General features: G+C 49.9%; 1 protein-coding gene across 2 annotated transcripts in view; it reads left to right on the forward strand.

Moving 5' to 3' along the window:
- Window positions 1–19231, forward strand: part of LOC137465602 (activated RNA polymerase II transcriptional coactivator p15) — a 123438-nt gene that overhangs the window by 72712 nt on the left and 31495 nt on the right. Inside the window, exon 1 of one of the 2 annotated variants that reach the window (XM_068177680.1) lies at window positions 16231–16234. The exons of the other annotated variant lie outside the window; for it this stretch is intronic. The gene's annotated coding sequence lies outside the window, so the exon portion shown is untranslated. Of the gene's footprint in view, window positions 1–16230; window positions 16235–19231 lie in introns of those variants that run through there. 2 annotated transcript variants of the gene reach the window in all.

The following is a 19231-nucleotide window of genomic DNA, read 5'->3' on the forward strand; positions in this document are numbered from 1 at the left end:
ACTTGATGCCTTTCAGGTTGGTCACGGTTTCCATGTTGCCCGTCAGCCGGATTCTGTCTCTGTGGTCGCAGGTCAGGGCGAACACACTTCGAAGGTACCCAGCGTGCCCCAGTATCTGTGGACACACAAGCATACCCGCGCCCCGAAGCGATAAGGTCATAAGGACCTTCTCACTGTTTGGTGACTAAATTCCGCACTCGAACCTTTGCTCGAGGCTGATGTGCCTCGTCCGCAGCCTGCAACAAGAAATGATGGTTCAAAATGACAGGGTTATTTGAGTTCTGCTGCACCATAAGATGATTGATGGTGTACAATGCTTTTTCCAACTGACTGTGCGGGGTTTCACCCTGCATTCCCCTTTTCTGTTTTTGAAGAACCCGCTTCAGGGTACCATGAGCGCGTTCTACAATAGCTTGACCAGTTGGAGAATGAGGGATACCAAACTTGTGTGACACACCCCACAACTGCAGGAACTGCCGCACCTTTTGCGATGCGTAAGCAGGACCATTGTCGGTTTTCACAGCAGAAGGTACCCCCAGGACGGCAAAAGCCTGCCGCCAGTGGGCAATGACATTGCAGGCCATTTCTCCAGTGTGAGCAGAAGCCCACATCGCAGAGGAGAACGTGTCCACCGTGACATGCACATACTTGAGCCGGCCAAACTTGGCAATCTGGGTGACATCGGTCTGCCAAAGCTCCAAAGATCTAAGACCTCTGGGGTTTACCACTGCTGGTAAAGGCGAAGCAAGCGCATGGCAGTCGTCACAGGACTCGACAATGTCACAAGCCTCCGTTGGCGTCAGCTGAAACTGCTTCTGCAAGGTATGTGCGTTCTGATGGAAAAACCCATGCGATGCCTTGGCCTGCGCGAGTGTATCAGGCTGAGGTGCTACCCATGCCGGGTTAGCCAACCTGTCAGCCCTCGCGTTACCTTCTGCCACAAATCCTGGCAAGTTGGTGTGACTCCTCACATGCAAAACATAAAATGGATGAACCTGGGCCTGAATGGCACACTACAATGTCTTCAGTAAATGAAACAAGGCAGGATTACTGACCTCCTTCAACACTGAATGACCCAATCGCTGTGCAATGTCAGCCACATAGGCGGAATCCGTGACCAAATTGAAAGGTTCCTGGGAAAATCTCTCAAATGCCATAACAGCAGCCCTTAATTCAACCAATTGGGCTCATCCATCCAGATGACCTTCCAGAACCTGCCATTCAGATCCATCCTGCCAGGTAGCAATGGCCTTTCCAGTCTTCCCCGAGCCATCAGTAAAGACGGTGGGCCTTTGCACGGGTTCCTGACTATTTTTGGGCCGCAAAGAAATTTGTGTGGATTTCGCCACCTGCAGTAGCTTGTGGCTGGGCAGATAATTGATCTGCCCTGAAAAGTTTTCCAGAGCACATTGCAGGGATACGCTATGTGCAAGGCTCCAGTCAAAATCCTCCCGGGATACCGGGAGTATGATCTTTGCGGGATCTGCGCCCATCAATTGCAAACACCGTTGCCGGCATTTGATTATTAAGCGAGCAAGCAACTCAGGCAATTCAGTTGCCGTCTTCTGCGGCTGATGGGGCAGGAAAACCCATTCCAAGATGTGCAAGGGATCGGACCGGGGCTTCGCGTTACTTTTCTCGACCCTGGTCAGCTCTCGAGTGCCCAGCTTGGGCGTCTCAGCTTCTCATCGGGGCTGGGGCTCGCCGCAGTTCCCGGGCGCTTCTGCTGCCGCTCTCCGGGGTGGGCTGCTGGCTGCGCTTTGCCGTCGGCATGAGGGAAGAAGCAAAATGGTAGGGAATTTGTCCAAATCCGTCTGCATGGCGGCTGGATGCTTTATTGGCTGCGAGAGCTGCTGTGGAAAAGCTGCAGCCCGCTCCCAACCTTGCACGGACAAAAATGGCCCTGAGCGTGACGCAGAGTGGGAGGAAATAGGGGTGGGACAGGGAGGATGGGGAATCCTCCTGCCCAATGGATACAGACGTCGTGGTGATGACATGTATTACAGCGACCAATGGGAACACGGCAGAGGTGGACACGGGGCTTTGGGGTGAGCGGGACTGCGAGAACGGGGAGACGGGCACGGAAACCACAGGAGTAGGGGAAAACCCGGGAGATGCATGAGGGTACACAAAACTGGAAAACTAACAAAGAAAAAACTCATAATTTGAACCCAAATCCAGGATGCAACATCTCCCCGCTTAAAAAAATATTAAAAAGACAGTTGCTTTCATTTGGATTCTCGCGCGGTGGCCTCTTGTCCTACCTTCTTCTGCTGCTGCGACTGCGGTGACTGCTTTGCAGATGGAGAGGGCCTAGAGATGATGCTGGATCTGTTTTTTCCCTGGGTGTTTGGGGATAGGGGAACTGGGGCAAAAACTTTGTTACAAACATGTGGACTGGGGACATACACGGACTGAGGTAGATGTGAGAAGAATGCTATTTAGGGAGATGCTGAGTCCCTTTCCTCTCTGCGGCGCCTGCTATTGGACTCAACCCCTTGGTTGGTGGGATCATTGGTTGCATCCACTGGCAACGTATCACTCTGACTCACTGACTGTCCTGGTGTGTATTGTTTGACATGCCTCCTGGGGATCCACCTGACTCCTGAGGGCGTGGATACGCAGGCATATCCCCGTCCCCAAGTCAAAAGTGGGAATGGACCCTGGATTTCTTTAGAGTCTGGATCCCTCACTAGTACTGGAGGCCTCTCCTCTGGCTGGAGCTCCTGATGTTGTTTGACATGTCTCAGGGCTGGTGGTTCTTGCCTGTCAAAAGAGCAGTTTAGGAAATGGATGGTAAACAATGCCTTGCAGAGCCTCTCGTGCAGTGACAGCACTCGCACATCTCCCCGCTGCTTCCGGAGGACCTGTTTCAGCGTCTGGTGAGTCCTCTCTATTATGGCCTGGCGGTGGGGGAGTGAGGAATCCCGGTTTTATGTTGGACCCCCCATTCCTGCAGGAAGTTACTGAGCACCCTGGAAGTATATGCTGGACCATTGTCAGTTTTTATCGTGGCTGGGACCCCCAAGGTGGCAAAGGCATGTATGAGGTGTTTTTTTCACGTTTGTGGCCCTTTCCCCTATGTGGGCAGAGGCAAAAACTGCTCCCGAGAAGGTGTCCACGGTTACATGGACATTCTTGAGTTTCCCAAATTCAGGGACTTTGGTGACATCCATCTGCCACACCTCACAACTGCGGAGACCTCTGGGATTCACACCTGCTCCCAGAGTTGGTAAAGCTGCCTCCTGACAGTTGGGGCATGAGGCCACAATTTCCCTGGCTTGGTCATGCCGCAGATAGAACTGGCGTACTAGACCTGGGGCATTTTAATGGAACTGCTGATGGCTGAGCCTGGCCTGCTCGACTATGTTTGGCTGGCCTCCCAGCTGTACTGGGGCTGCCAATAAAGCCTGGGAGATCCGTGTGTGATCTCACATGTACCACATAAAAAGGATGCTCACGGTTAGAAACCAGGTGTACTAATTTTGGGAGCAACCTGAGATGACTTGATTTGGGAGCTCTTTTACAATTGCATGTTCAGCTCTAGACACTGCTCCTGCCACATATGCCAAATCTGTGACTATATTAAAAGGTTGATCGAATTTTTTAAAAGCCCTGACGACAGCATCCAACTCAGCCACTTGTGGGGAACCTTCCACCACCTTAACATCTGATTCCCACAACTGAGTCTCTGGGTCTTTCCAAGTCACTACTGACTTGTGGGACTTCCCTGACCCATCTGTGAATACTGTCAGTGCTTTGAGTGGCTTTTTACTTTGCAATTCTTTTGGCAACAATTAGAATTCTGTATTGAACAGATGATGGCCAGGATGCCCGATTTGAATTTGGCCTGAGAAGCTGTCTAGAGCAAACTGCAAAGTTTCATTTTGTCTTAAAAGGTGTTCAAAGGTCTCCTTGGTCATTTTCCCTGTGGATGTTTTGATGGGGAGGTGGATACATGTGAAGCCGCAACCCGCTAGTACTTGCAGACGAGCCCTGGCCCGTATTATGAGCTGCGCCATAAGCTCTTGTGGCCTGGTGATACTTTTGGACTGTCTGTGGCCAAGGAACACCCACTCTATTATCAAGAGGGGGTCCTGTTGGCCCTTGTCCCACTGGAATATTATACCGTATAAATGGGGTAACTCACCTAAGATGATGAAGCAGAAAGGCAGCCCTGGTTGACAGCAATGGGCTTGCCTGCTCAGTTCCAGGAGAGTTCCAGGGGCTGTTAGTTTCAACTATATGTCCCTTTGCCAATTCCTCCTCCACTAGTTTTGTGAGCGCCTGTAGTTTTTGTTTACTTAGCGGCCACTGCTCCACCCAAACAGGCTTATCTGTGAGCCATGTTAATTTCTGTGTGGGGCGCTCTTCAGTGGCCGCACCTAAAAATGCTGGAGGGCCGGAAATTCCAATTTGGCTCCCCACTGGGACATGGCGTCTCTCCCTCATAGTGTAAATTTACAGTCGATCACGAACGGACGTACTGAGGCTAGCAGTCCGTTCAGACCCTTAATTTGGATAATATTCTTGGATTGCCTTGCTGGCTGGGGCCCGCCTAGTCCTAAGACCGGCGTGGCCATGCTTTGCAGCTCCCAGTGTGACGGCCACTTTTGTGGTGGGAGGACCGTCACGTCTGCCCCTGTGTCCAACATCCCCTGAAGTTATGCAGAACACCCCTGGAACTTGAATTTACACCATACAAGGGGTTTTTCTTCTCCCAACTTCCCAGCATAAAAGACTGAGAGTTCCAGGTCATTGCACAGAGCACGAGGAATAGGAATTGCCTGTGCACTAACCTGGCCCTTAGGCAGGAAGAGGGGAGATGGACACAGCGTGCCACGAGATAGAAGAACCTCGGATTAAGGATGGAAACTACCAGAGGAACCTCTATCTCCAGTGGGGTGCTTTTTGTGTCTCCAACAACGAGGTACCTGCAGTTCAGAAGGTCTTCCTTCCTCCTGGTTTCACAGCGGCAGATGTGCGATAGAAGCTCTGCATCTGCTATGAAGAAATGCCAGTCCTGGGAACGAAAGTGGACAGAATTGGTGAGTCGGAGCCGATAAGGCTCCCTGATGCCAGTAGTTGAGAGGCAGCCACTTACAGATGGGACTAGATGGTGTATTGCGGCTCCTCTAGCGGCACCGCGACTTGCCTCATTTTTATCAGCACGCGAGGCAAGCGCGCGTTCCTTTCCTAGTTTTTTGGGATTGTTGGGTTCCCATCCCCCCTCCCTCCTCCCACAGCCCCTGGTGGTATAGTCCTTAGAAGTGGGCAGCGATCCTGAAAATGTCCCTCCTGATGGCAGTGGAAGCACCAGCGTGTGGATGGAAATCGCTTCAGAGCTGAGTTCCTTGGAGGAGCAGCAGAAGATGCGACCAGCTTGTCTTTAGGTCTCCTCGGGGTCTCCTCCTCCATCAAGTGCGATTTCAGGGTGCACTCCTCAATGATCTGGTCGAGGGTTGGCGCTGGTGAGGCCGGCAGCGACAGGATGATTCTTTTGCACATTGTGTTGGCATTCATGTGCACCACTTCTAGGACTAGTCCGTCTCGGTGTTCAGGTCTCTCCACCCGTCTCTTGACTGCTGCCCAGACCCGGTCTACGAAATCTACAAAAGACTCTGCAACACCTTGTTTAATTGCTGTATAGGGAACCATCGGGTCCTTGGTGGGCATGCCCAGGAACGCACGCTCTGCTGCACCCCTGGACATGTCCAGCACGGCCGTTGGAGTTCCCCGAGCCTGAAGTTGCCCCTCACTCCATTCTCCTTCACCCACAAGATGGTCCAAAGTGATTCACTCTTCTGCGAAATCCAGGCTGTATGGCCCTTCTCGGATTTCGGGAAGCAGGTCTGCTGCCAGTTTCTTCCACCTTCTCTCCCACAGGCTGTATTCTGATGGGAGAAGCAGGCAGCTAAACAGACGCTTAAGGTCTGCTGGCACTACGGTTCTAGATGTTAAAGTCGCTTTTAAAATGCCCTTAAAAAGGGGGCTTTTTTGTCCAAAATCACGTGATGTTTTGCAGACCTCTTTTATGGATTCATAGGGAAGGGGTGTCCACGTAGGGTTTTCCCCTCCCCTGGTGTAGGAGGCTGGAGTGTGGAGCGACTGCTTGACTTTGTAGATTGGGCCCGTCCCCTCCCCTCGCCACTCCCCCCGCCCCCCCCCCCTCCCCCGGGTATCTGAGGCGTGGGAGGACGTGGGGGGGGGGTGTGAGGGACAGGGCGGACAGGGTGGGGAGAATCTTCACCCCGGGACAGCGGGGTGGAGGTGAAAGAGCCCTCCCTGTCGGGGGAGGGTGGGGCTGATGTCGCAGCAGGCAGGACATGGAAGAAGGGAACACCCACCCGAGGGGGAACAGGGGGAGGGGTGGCAATCTGATGCCTGGAGTGGGCAGTGCCCATGCCCACAGGGAAGCAGGAGGGGGTGGGGTCAAAGGCAGGGACAAAGGGAACAAAGGAGAGAAAGGGGTTGTGGGAAGAAGAAACCCCTCCACATGGCCATCCTCCATCTTGGAAAGACAAAGACCCCGACCACGTGGCTGCGGCCTCCTCAGGGGAACAAAGAAAAGGGTTTAAGGAAGCAGAACTACGCGGGGTAGCACAAAAACTGCGATTTCTGACTGGGAAAAAGGGATTAGAGAAGGGGTTTGAGGTCGGTTCCTCAGCAGAGCAGCTAATTTCGCTAAGGCGGGGGCGCCGGGGCGGCTTGGGGGAGCCAGGAACACGGTCCACGTCTGTGGAGCTGCCCTGCACCTGAGAGTGGCGGAGTACTCCCCTCTGCCTACCCGGGTTAGGGGAAAGAGGAGTAGGAGAGGATGGGGAAATGGGTTTAGGGGAAGCAACAGTTTTTCTGGATGGTTCTTTCGCTTCCCGGCTCGCATCCTGTGCGAACTCTGTTTTTACAACCTCCGAGATCAACAGATGGAGCTTGGGGAAGCAGTCTTTCTGGAGGGATCCCCGTCGATTCCCTCTGCTAACCTGGCTCCCACCCGCTCCCAGAACTCTGTTTTGTGCGCATCCTCCGTGGTTAAGCGTGGGAAGGAACAGCACAGCCACCGTACAAACTGTTTGACTGAATTTTTGGGGTAGGGACCCTTTACCGATAAAATTCCCTTAATTTGGATATAGAATTCCCTTTGTTGGGTAGATAGCACGGTCCCCATGCTATTTCTACCCGCAACCTCACCCCTGGTGCAGAAAAAGCAGAAAAAAATCAAAAAATGCTAAAGAAACCAGTGGCTCGCCGCGCACGTTGTGCACTGCGTGATCCATACCCCCGGAAACACGGCAGAGCCCACCCACGTGAAGAGGAGTATTAGCCGGGCACCCCCCACTGCTAAACACTCACCAAACTGGAATCTTCGCAAATAAAAGCTGCTATCAGAGTATTCTTTTCCAGGAAACATCCGTTCTTCAGCTTTCCGCGGCCATGAATGGTTGTGCTTCCAGTCCCACGTGGGAAAACACAGCGTGTTTTCCTGTGGGCGGCGGAGACGTCACTGACTTACTTCGGGGGGACTCTTGCTCCCGTTTTCAGTCCGGCACGGAGCACTTTTCCGTCGCAGAGCGCGACCCTGCGGTGGCGGCGGTGGTTTTCCACGTGGACCGCGCACGCTCGTCTCAGCAGCAGCGCTTGCGGGTCGGCAGCACGGCTCCCGGGTGCTTTGTGGAGACTCTCTGCCTGCTCCACGGCTTTGTGTTGGCCGTGGCCCCAATGTTGGTCGACACTCACAGCTTCACGTTACTTTTCTCAGCCCTGGTCAGCTCTCGAGCGCCCAGCTTGGGCATCTCAGCTTCTCGTCGGGGCTGGGGCTCGCCGCAGTTCCCGGGCGCTTCTGCTGCCACTCTCCGGGGTGGGCTGCTGGCCACGCTTCGCCGTCGGCATGAGGGAAGAAGCAAAGTGGTAGGGAATTTGTCCAAATCCGTCTGCGTGGTGGCTGGATGCTTTATTGGCTGCGAGAGCTGCTGTGGAAAAGCTGCAGCCCGCTCCCAACCTTGCACGGATAAAAATGGCCCCGAGCATGGAGCGGAGTGGGATGAAATAGGGGTGGGACAGGGCGGACGGGGAATCCTCCTGCCCAATGGGTACAGACGTCGTGGTGATGACATGTATTACAGCGACCAATGGGAACACGGCAGGGGCGTACAAGGGGCTTTGGGGCAAGTGGGACCGCAAGAATGGGGTGACGGGCACGGAAACCTCAGGAGTGGGCAGGGAGTGGTTTCAAGACTGACAGGGGGAAAACTCCAATGGCAGGCAGCCTGGAGCTAACCATGGTGGGGGGGGGGGAAACCCGGGAGGTGTACGAGGGTACACAGAACCGGAAAACTAACAAAGAAAAAACCAATAATTTGAACCCAAACCCAGGATGCAACATCGGACCATTTGTCACTCCATTGGCCAATGATACCTATGGGATGCGAATCTGGAATGGTAACGAATACAATGACATCAACGGAGAGATCAATGCGATAAACTTGGCGGGCAGAAACAGTCCGCTGAACCTCCTCCAGCACCTGACGTGCCTCAGGGGTCAATGTGCGAGGCGACTTTAGATCAGAGTCTCCTTTCAACAGATCATACAGAGGAGACAGCTGTGCGTCGGTTAGTCCCAGGTACGGACGTAAGCAAGTGATGACCCCCATCAACTTCTGGGCATCATTCAGTGTCTTCACCGAATGCACAAATTGCACCTCTTGGTGTTGGATTGTCCGTTCCAGAATTTTGACCCCCAAATACTTCCAATGAGGTTGTCACTGAACCTTTTCTGGAGCTACTTGCAGTCCATGCTCATGCAAAGCATCGAGCAACGGAGGCTGAATCCTCAGTAGCTCATCCTGGGTGGAAGCAACCACCAAAATGTCGTCCATATAATGATACAGACGTGCACCAGGAAACTGCTTGCGAACTCCAGACAAGGCACGAGCCACATACCATTGGCATATGGCAGGGGAATTGCGCATCCCCTGGGGCAAGACTCTCCATTGGTATCGCTGTGCAGGTTCAGCATTGTTGATTGCTGGCACCGAGAAGGCAAATTTTGGTCTGTCATCGGGATGCAAAGGAATTGTAAAGAAACAATCCTTCAAATCCACGATGAAGATCGGCCAATCTGCAGGAAGCATGGTAGGCGATGGCATGCCTGCCTGCAATGTTCCCATGCTTTCCATCACGGTATTGACCTTTCAGAGGTCTTGTAACAACCTCCATTTCCCAGATTTCTTCTTGATGCAGAAAACAGGAGTGTTCCAGGGACTGGTAGAAGGCTCCAGATGACCCTGGTCCAACTGCTCCTGCACCAAATCTTGAAGGGCGCTCAATTTATCTTGAGGGAGGGGCCACTGGTTCTCCCAAACAGGTGTGTCCACCAGCCACCGTATAGGAGGCATAGGACACTCTGAGCCCTTTGTCACAGTGGCCCCCATCAAAAACCCGTTCTGATGCGCACCCCCTACACAGACAGAACATCCCTCCCCCAGAGGTTAGCAGGAGTAGAAGTAACATACGGCCTAACCCAGGCCGTCTGTCCCTCTGGGTTCGTGACCAGCACGGACCTCTGGCTCACGTAACATTGCGCCATTCCCCCCAGTCCTGAGACAGATATCTCCACTGGATTCAGAGGCCAGTCCGGAGGCCAGGTGGCAAGGGAGAGAACCGTGACATCAGCGCCGCTGTCGAGAAGCCCACGGAAGCGAATCTCTGATGGCGTTGCACCGGGGATGGACAGAGTACACAACATCTCAGGACGGTCTTTGCTCAGGACAGTGGTCCAGTGAACTTGAGGCGGCCCAGTGGACCCAAAACCGCCAGCTGCACGCGGCCGGCCAGCCGTCCTGCGAACAGAAGACTTAAAAGGTACAAGTTGAGCAAGCCGTGTCCCCTTCGGGATTGTGACGAGGGGATGGGTGTGGAAACCATTGCACAAATCTGCCCTGTGAAGTCTGCATCAATGAGACCCAGGTGCACAATGATGCCCTGAAGGGTGGCACTAGACCTCCCCATAAGGAAAGCACTCATGCCTTTACCCAAGGGACCAAAAGCATCCAGGGGAACCTTGTGTATTTGACAAGGCTCTAAAACAATTGTTGCTGCTGTGCAGACATCCACACCTGCTGGCCCGAGCATTCCCCCACTGCTGCTGCCAGCCCTGCGGCACCGCCCAGACCGGCTGCGCAGCAGTAGTCCAGACAGCCATCTTTTGAACCGAGGGGCTGAGGTCTGCACAGGCCTCTGCCATCTGTGAGACAGTAGCCGCACCAGGAAGAGCCCTTATGACTCTCCTACAGTCTGCGTTACAGTTGCTCCTGGCCAGGTTCGCAAGCACAATTCTCCTCGCCTCAGGATCTGCTAACTGCCTCTCCACAGAGGCAGTCAGTCTCCCTGCAAATTTCATTAAAGGCTCATCGACCCCTTGGACAATGGTCGCAAATGGCTCCAGCGGAGCAGCCATTTCCAGGGTTTGAACCAGTGCTGCCAAGCCTAGCGACTGGCACTGGTAAAGCACAAGGGGATCGTATCCAGCTTGCCCCTGAGGATCAACATAATTGCCTGTGCCCAGCAACATATCAGTGCCAACCACACTCCTGGGATCCTGTGGCCCCCGCGTAGCATTCTTTTGCACTGCGCTGGCTACCAAATGAGCCCACTTGTCCTCAAAAACGTCAAACTGCACAGGGTCAAAAAGAGCATGTGCCACAGAACGGATGTCGGAAGGTGTCAGCATCTCAGCAACAAGCATTCGGAGTATTTGCATAACTTCAGCAGACCCAACACCATGCTGGGTAACGGTATCACGGACTTCCTTCAGTGTCTTAAACGGTAAAGGTTGATATGTGTTGTGAGTAACACCCCTGAGCACAGGGAAAACCTGGGGACCCCCTGGTAAGGTTGCATCATCTGCCGTGTCCCGTCCCGTGGGTTCCACAGGGACAGCGGCAGCCGCCTGACTGTGGGGCAGTGCAACATCACTTGACACCACGCCCCCCGCAGCATCAGCAGAGCCAGTGGAGCCTCCTCCGTGATCCTGCAGACACTGCGAGAAGGCAGAGTCGCACATTTCCTCAGCCTTATCTAGGACCTCCTGCCAAAACCGCCCGTGATCCCTCGGACCCACGGACACCTGGCCGGCGGGGAGGGTCCACAAAGCCGATGGGGAAGATCCGTGGCCACGGGAACCCACAGATCTCCCGCCGGCCGCGTCAGCAGTCGTGCTAAAGGTAAATACCTCAGTGCCCCGCTGCGCCGCAGCCTGAGCTCCGAGAGCTACCAAATTCAGATCCCGGCCAAGCCGCGTCTACCATTTTCCATTGCACCAGCAGTGACCCAATGTCCACAGAGCAATCATCAAACAGGGCGTCTATGAGACTGCCCCCCACTTGAGACCACATCTCTCGGGATAGCGCCTCCCTAGGGTCAGAAAAGAACCCCTGTTGTCTTGCCCACAAAAACAGCCTTTCAAAATCACTCCAGGAGACGGAAACACGTTTCCTCTCCAGGACATTCCTCCAGAGATCCAACATCAGAGATTCCATCCCAAAACCGATAGAGGTTTCGATCACTAAAACAGCAGGCAAAATGACAAAGGGGGGGGGGGGGGGGTGGTAAGCATACTCTCACCCGACCTAAGCTGTAGTAAATGCCGGCAGCCACCAGATGTCACTAGAGAACACAACGGAATCGACGCACCACAGCTTTGGTCACGATGAAGAGACTAATTTATTTCTTCTGACTCTGATGGAACCAAGAATGTCCCTTGGACACTCTTGGATGTTCCGGGCCCAGGTCAGAAGCATTTGAGACCCTGGAATGCAGCCGCAGACCCCTGTGGCTTTGAACCTGATCCATGGAACAATTTACCAACCTTGCAGGAAGAAGAAGAAATCACAAAAGTTTAGATATTATAGTAGAAGTAGTCACAAAGTGAAAGGAAGAGTTTTTGAGTGCTGTACAGGGGGGTTTTAGGCCTTGTACAGAGGGGTCTGAGTTTTGTACATGGGGGTCAGAAGTTCTAAGATGAAGGGACTTGGATGTGCCCTGTCCTCTTTCCTTCTTCTTCCTAACCTCCATGTTCTTGGTGATGTTGGCATTCACAGATTGGTTTAGAGTAGAAAGTCACTGTTCAATATAGGTGATGGGCATTGGGGGAAAACTGTAAACATCTAATATGTAATATATGATATAAAAGAGGGCACCAGCCCCCTGGGTGTCGGAGTGTGCCCTTACCTGACTGCTGAATGGACCGCAGCAGCTCAGGGAGAAATCTTTTAGATAACATGTAATAAACTACCTTGAGACCGGACGACTGAAGACTACTGAGTCTTTCTTTGGAGACACGGGTTGGAGGAGAGACTTTTCCACCTCTACGGGCTCACCCCAACCAGGGGAGAGTTCCGAGAACTGGCGTTCCTGGCGGGTTCTGAAAAGACGCTAATTTATCAGACACCTCTAACCTCCACCCGGGAAAAAGGCACTCAGAAAGCTCTGGACAGAGAGGGAGCACAGAGCTCAAGACAAAACACCCTGACCTTCTCCAAGACAAATCATCTTGGGAGCAGTCCGGAGATTAGAAAAACCAGAAGTGCGCTCCTGGAATTTATCGCCTGTGATCTGCTGGACGGTGACCAGGAACATCTCCGGACTGACCTTGTGCTGACTCAGCTTTTGGTGAGAACAGTTTGAATTAAGAACATGGGGGGGGCATACTCTCAAGAACAGGTCCAAATTTTTTCAGCATTACAGGGTGTGGTATCCACACATCCTGTGGAGATGGCTCCAAAAGAGCAGAGAGCCCTGCTGTTGTGGGTGCAGTGTAATTATCCGCACACAGAGACAAAACTCTTGTTTGAACAAACTTTCTGGGAACACATCAACAGACATTTATACCATCTGGCCAGCAAAAGAAATAAGATCGCCACAAAACTTTTACCATCAGCAAGAATAATGTTAGAATCTGTTTCACAACACGGCAAGGGGTCTGTCATTTTACAGCAGACAGCTCAAGCTCCTGGAGGAGCGCCGGGGGGAGAATTGCCCAGCCAGCAGCATAGGGCAGCTCTCTTCACCACAGACCCAGGGGAATCAGGATTGCCCCCTGAGGAAAAACAAGGGGAAAATTTTCTATCATACCCGGAGTCCCCGGGTTCCCACAGTTCCTCAGATTGCCCTGAGCCCCCAGAATCTCTAGGGTCCTCCGAACCTAAAATCCCCTCAGTCGACCGTAGATCAGCCAGGAACCACGCTTACAGCGGGACAGGCTGAAACGGCAGCGGCGGGGGAGGATGCAGACAGGAGTGCAGAGCCCAGGGAGGAGGGGGAGCAGCCTCTCGCGGCAGCGGCGGCGGGCAGCTTACAGCAGCCTGCGGCGCGGCGGGAGCGGGGGGGGCCGTGAGGGCGAAGGGAACCGCGGAGGAGACGGGGAGCGCGAGCGTGGCGGTTGTACGTCCTGAGGGGACCGCGACGCGCACCATGGCGAGAGCCCACGCAGCCGCAAAAGCGGCCACCTGGCAGCAAGAAGGGGAGGGCTCCCACATCGCGGCAGCAGCGCTGGCCAGGCAGCCGACTGAGACAGAGCAGAGAACCGCGGCAAACGCTCGTCTCTCGGTGCTGGCAACGTGCATGTCCGCGACGGTGAAGCGAAACCCAGAAGCCGGGGCGGGGGAGGGCACCTCGCATGTCGCAGACGCGGCGTGGACACAAACAGGGCGGAGACAGCGTGCTCGGGTTGTGGGCACACAGTCAGAAGGGGCAGAGTCATCAGATGAGTGGGATCGGGAAGGTGGCGACGTCAGATTCGGGGAGGACAGGGACACTTCCGAAACCGCGGCTGCACTGGGGCAAGCGAGGAGGAGGCGCAGTCGGGAGTGGGGCGGGAGCGTCCAAACCCCCGTGATGACGCAGGCAGAGGTGGGGCGTGTCCAGGGTGCAGGCGTCAGCCATGGCACCGCCCCCCCCTCCGTTCCCACGGCAACCGAGACACACACACACACACACACACACACACACACACACACACACACACACACACACACACAGTCAGCCCATGACCAATCGCAATCAGTTTTAGAGATAGCAGAGTTAAAACAGTTGTTACAGCAAGAGTCGAGATCCCAGACTGCAGGATTTGCAAATGTGAATCAATCATTAGAAGAGATACTCAGAGATTTGTTAGAGATACAAACAGAAGAGCAGACGTTACAGCCTTTTGCAATGCTGACCTCAGCCGGTCAGGAGGCAGCGCCACCCAATGGTGGGACTGTAACATTGCAGCACCTTTTTCCAGTCTTAAGTAAAGAAAATTTTAGAGTGAAAAAGAAGAGAACCACATCTTCACAACAGCAGGAACCTCCGCTGATTCCAGAACGGCATGGGACTCAGGACATTCCTGCCGAGGCGCAGCAACAGGATGATACTGTACATATCGCCGCTTCGGAGGGTGTTCCAGTCTGGACAATAATTCCAGGATCAAGGTCTGCCAATCCTTCGAGTCAGGGAGAGACAATTTCAGTATCAAAAGAGGTTGTCAAAAAACTTTTATGGTACTTGGGCACAACCTTTGGGTCGCATCCAGAGCTGATGGCTCATCTTTCGCAAATTCTTCAAATAATGCAGGAAAGTCGTGTGTTTTCCTCCACAGCAGATGCTTCATCCTCATCCACAAGCACTCAGCCTTCATCTTTGCAGGTGCCACAGATGCCGTGGATGTCGGTGAGTTCTGCTGCACCAAGGCAGCAGTCACAACAGGTGCCTTATTGTACAGGCAAGTACCCATTGGATTTCCAGATTTATCAAATGTAAAATTAGATTGGCAGGACATTCGAGCAGAATTGGGAAAGGAGAGAGGCTTGTTGCAGGGCTCAGGAAACATCGCAGTGCCGGTGAGCTACGATGCTCAGGGCCAAAACCCAAGGTGGGAACGCCTGGACCGTGGTGCGATCAAGGACCTAGCCAAGGCCATCCAAGACAATGGATTGTCATCACCGTACTTCAAGCAGATGTTGAAGAGCATTTTTGGTATGTGCGATTTAACACCCTATGATCTTAAATATCTTGCAACATCAGTTCTTACAGACGCCCAAGCTCTCATGTGGCAAAAAGCGTGGAGATCCCTGGAGGAGCTGAGAGCCAGATACCAGGGCGGGCCAAAAAAGTTTCTTAAAGAAGTAGGAAAAACTACTTGTAAAAGATATAAGGTTAGTAATGGGACTTCTCTGTGGTGGATTCCAGAAGTAACCTTGTACTGAACCCAGGAAAAAATAAAAAAAGGAAATTGCAAGTATAATAGCAAAATTAGACTTTTTTCAATGTAATGATACAGGCAAGAATCCTTACTTTAGCATCCCAGAAATCTCCAAATTTTGGGAGAATAGAGATCAACAAAAAAATGATCATTGGAAAGCTCCAGATGGCCTATTTTGGATGTGTGGAAAAAAGCATACCCAAAACTCCCCTCTCAGTCGAAAGGGAGCTGTACTATGGGAATCATACAGCCAGGATTTTTTCTTTTACCAGGACCTGATGGAGATCAGTTAGGGATACCAGTTTATGAGGACCTAAGGAGAAACAGGGATTTGATTGGAGGATTCCAAAAATGGGGAGATGAAGAATGGCCCCCTGAACGCATACTGGAAACATATGGGCCAGCCACCTGGGCACAGGATGGAAGTTGGTAATATTGAGCCCCAATTTATGTTAAATCTTATTATAAGACTCTAAGCCTCTGTAGAGATAATAACAAACAAAACTGGTCAGGCAATGGAATTAATATCAAAGCAACAAACCCAAATAAGAGTGGCCATGTATCAGAACAGATTGGCTTTAAACTATTTATTAGCTGAAGAAGGGGGTGTTTGTGGAAAATTCAATACATCAAACTGCTCTTTAAAAATAAATTACAATGGGGATGCTGTTCTGGGTATAGTCAATGATATCAGAAAAATTGCCCATGTACCAGTTCAAAAATGGGAATCAATGCTAAATACTAGCTGGTAGGATAATATATTGGGAATAAAGTGGTGGGAAAAGTTAGGCTTCTTCCTTTTATGCTCTATAGCTGATCTAATATTTCTTCCTTATTTGATCCCCTGTTTCATTCGACTCATCACCAGTGTAGTCCAAGGCATGCAAGTAGTGACCATGCCCATGGACCAAAAGTTGACTCCATCTTAAACAGCACAAAAGATCATAGTGTTAAAGAAACAAAACAATATGGAAGATCCCCTCAAAGAAGTGAGATTGATTTGTGAAAAAAATAAGCAAATAATGAATATTGCTCAAGCCAAATGATTTATAAAAAGAAAGAGTGAGGATTATGAAAAATGCATATTATATGATTGGCTCATCACAAATATTAAAATGAATACTATATGTGTTATGTTTGAAAGTAGTGTTGTATTAATCCTTTTTTAGTAAAATTGTATTAATCATTATAAGTAGTGTGTTAAATATAATTTTAGGCTATAGCATAATATTAAAATAGAAGCTATGTGATGTAAGATACCTTTTTGTGGCCAGCACAAGGAATGGATGAGATAGTCAATAAATTCTTCACACAGAGATAACAGCAAGAGTTACTGCCTCCTTATCGGAAAAGACAAACATGCTTCCACCTCCTCTCCATCTTTAAGGAGCCACCAAGATTAAGGGGAAAAAGTTTACAAAAACCAGAAAAATCCCTAGTTTGCAAGGAATTTCTGCATCATGTATGAGATATATGAATATGCAACAGGATATTGCTTTTAACGGTTAATCCTTTGTTCACAAGGCATGATTTTTGTGGCTTAGTGCCCAAGAGCATCTGGACATCAATCATTCTTTGCTTTTTATTGTCCTAACTCTGATTGTCCAAATTCCTATTGCTCTAATTTTTATTACTATTAAACTTTTAAAATTTTAAAGCAAGTGATTAGCATTTTTCACACTGCAGCTGTTTTTTCTCAAGATAATCAAGGGAATAAAAAAGGCGGTACCCTGAAGGCAAAATGCTAAAAAGGCTTTATTGGAAGACTGGGGAAAGGAAAAGAACAGAACCCCTATACAAACCAAATCTCAGGGGCATTCCAGAAATGTCTATTTTTACTGTTGGGTGGAAGGGCATTATAGGAGAAATTGTCCTAATGAAATAAAAGATCTGAAAATCTTCTGAGAGATAGGCACAGAAGAAGACTAGGGAAGTCATAAGCTCTATTTTTTGGGGGGACAAATACCATCTAGAGCATGTGATAACTTTAAAAGTAGGTCCCCAAGAAGAAAAATTAGAATTTGTGATAGAATCTGCTTATCAAATATTCCAAAAGGTCATAGTGCAAGCCAAGATACTGTAAAAGTAACAGGAGCAAAAGGAGAGAGTTTCCATTGATGACCGTTCCTGTCATTAAGGATGTGGTAATTGAGGGAGTGCAAAAAACACCAATCACTTGGTTTTTAAAATTTTAAAAATTTATGAGTAATAATAAAATTAGAGTAATAAAAATTTGGACGATGATGATTAGGACATGTGAAAAATGCAGAATGTATGGCTCTACGCAGATATTTACGATATGTATTATGCTAGGTTGGAAAGTTATGCTGTAGTAACATTTTAATAATATAGTAAATGTAGTTTTGTAATTGAAATTAAGCTTCAGTAGTTAAAATAGAAAATATGTGTGTGTGGTATTCGTTTTGCTCAAGAGAAGAAGAAGATAATCAAGGAATTCTTCACACAGAGATAACAATTACAAAAAACCCCTAAATCTTCCAGAGGAGAGGAATTTATGGCTCTCCTTATCAACAAAAAACCGAACTTCTCCAAACTCGACTTAGACTTCAAGGCGCCTGGGATTAACAAGAATTCCTCAACAAGTACCGGACAAACTTCTTGTTTTAAATAAATATATGCATATTCATGAAGTGATTTGTGTATGCAACAGGTTACCCCTCTTAAGGAGGGAATTCTTTTTATCGGGGTCCTTCTCCTGGCTCACTTTTGTCCAGAGAGAGGTACCCAGCCCGGGCTGTAACTTTTTGCTGTTATTGTTTCTTTAATTGTCCTAACTCTAATTGTTTAATCTTTATTACTATGCTTGTATTATTTTTTTTTCATTTTATTTTTAGTAAACTTTTATAAATTTTTAAAACGAGTGATTGGCGTTTATAACAGGACACTATGAGACAAAAAAAAGCAAAGAATTACGTACATCCGGATGTTTTTGGGCACTAAGGTGCTAAAAACATGCCTTGTGAACAAAGGAATAACCCTTAAAAGCAACAGCCTGTTGCATATTCATATATGTTATAGGTAATAAAATGATAAGGCCGAATCAATAATCAAAAAAAAGGTTATTTCGCAACCGAGATTTGGTCTCCAATTGCAACAATCAAAGAGGCAGCACCTAGCCCGGGATTGGCACTGGGTGAACACTGATCCGAACTCTGCCCGGTTAATTTTATACAGTTTTGACGCCTGGGGCAGAGTTTCTCCTATTCTTTTCGTTGCTTCACATATTCAAGTGGTGTCTTTTCTCTGTGCTGGGCTGGACAAAGCTGTTTCTGGGAAGCAATGAATGCTGATCTTCCAGTTATGGGAACCTGGTATTGGGATGCGGCCCCTGACACTCTGACTATCTCGATCATAGATATTCCTCAAGTATTCATCGCTTGGGTGTCTCCTGAATTGTCCCAGGAAAGGGCCCATCTCCACAGGAGCCACGTTTTTCATTTGTAAATTAGGTCTTTCTTTTTGTTGCCATCTGTGTTTTCACAATCTTTCCCTGGCTGCGGCTTGTGGTCTTTTAGAACTTTAAGAATCTTTTGTACAAGTACAGCTTATTTCATGTATATTTTACATAAGCACAAATTATTCCATAACATATATTACAATCCCTCCCCTTCTATATAGACACATAATTTGTGCTCTTTTCTACAATTTTTTTAACTAATTGTGAGCTTTTCGCTAAATACGTATAACTATTCTAGTTTCTATATCCTCTTTGTTTGTTGTTTTTAGGAGGAGAAGGGGACCCCCTTAGTCCTCTTTGGACTCTTCATTTTCATTCCATTCTCCTCGTGGTACTTCCTGGTATATTCTATAAACAATCCCATCTTCTTTTATCCATTCCTCAAACTTAGCCAGGGCTTCTGCTGCCTTACTGTTTACTTCTCCTTCTCCTAGTTTCATTATTTCAGACATTTTAGGAAGTTGATTCAATCCCTCGGGAGCACGTTCTGGGTCTATAGGCATAGCTGCTATTTG

This window comes from Anomalospiza imberbis (assembly GCF_031753505.1).
Source record: "Anomalospiza imberbis isolate Cuckoo-Finch-1a 21T00152 chromosome W unlocalized genomic scaffold, ASM3175350v1 scaffold_31, whole genome shotgun sequence".
Taxonomy (NCBI): Eukaryota; Metazoa; Chordata; class Aves; order Passeriformes; family Viduidae; genus Anomalospiza; species Anomalospiza imberbis.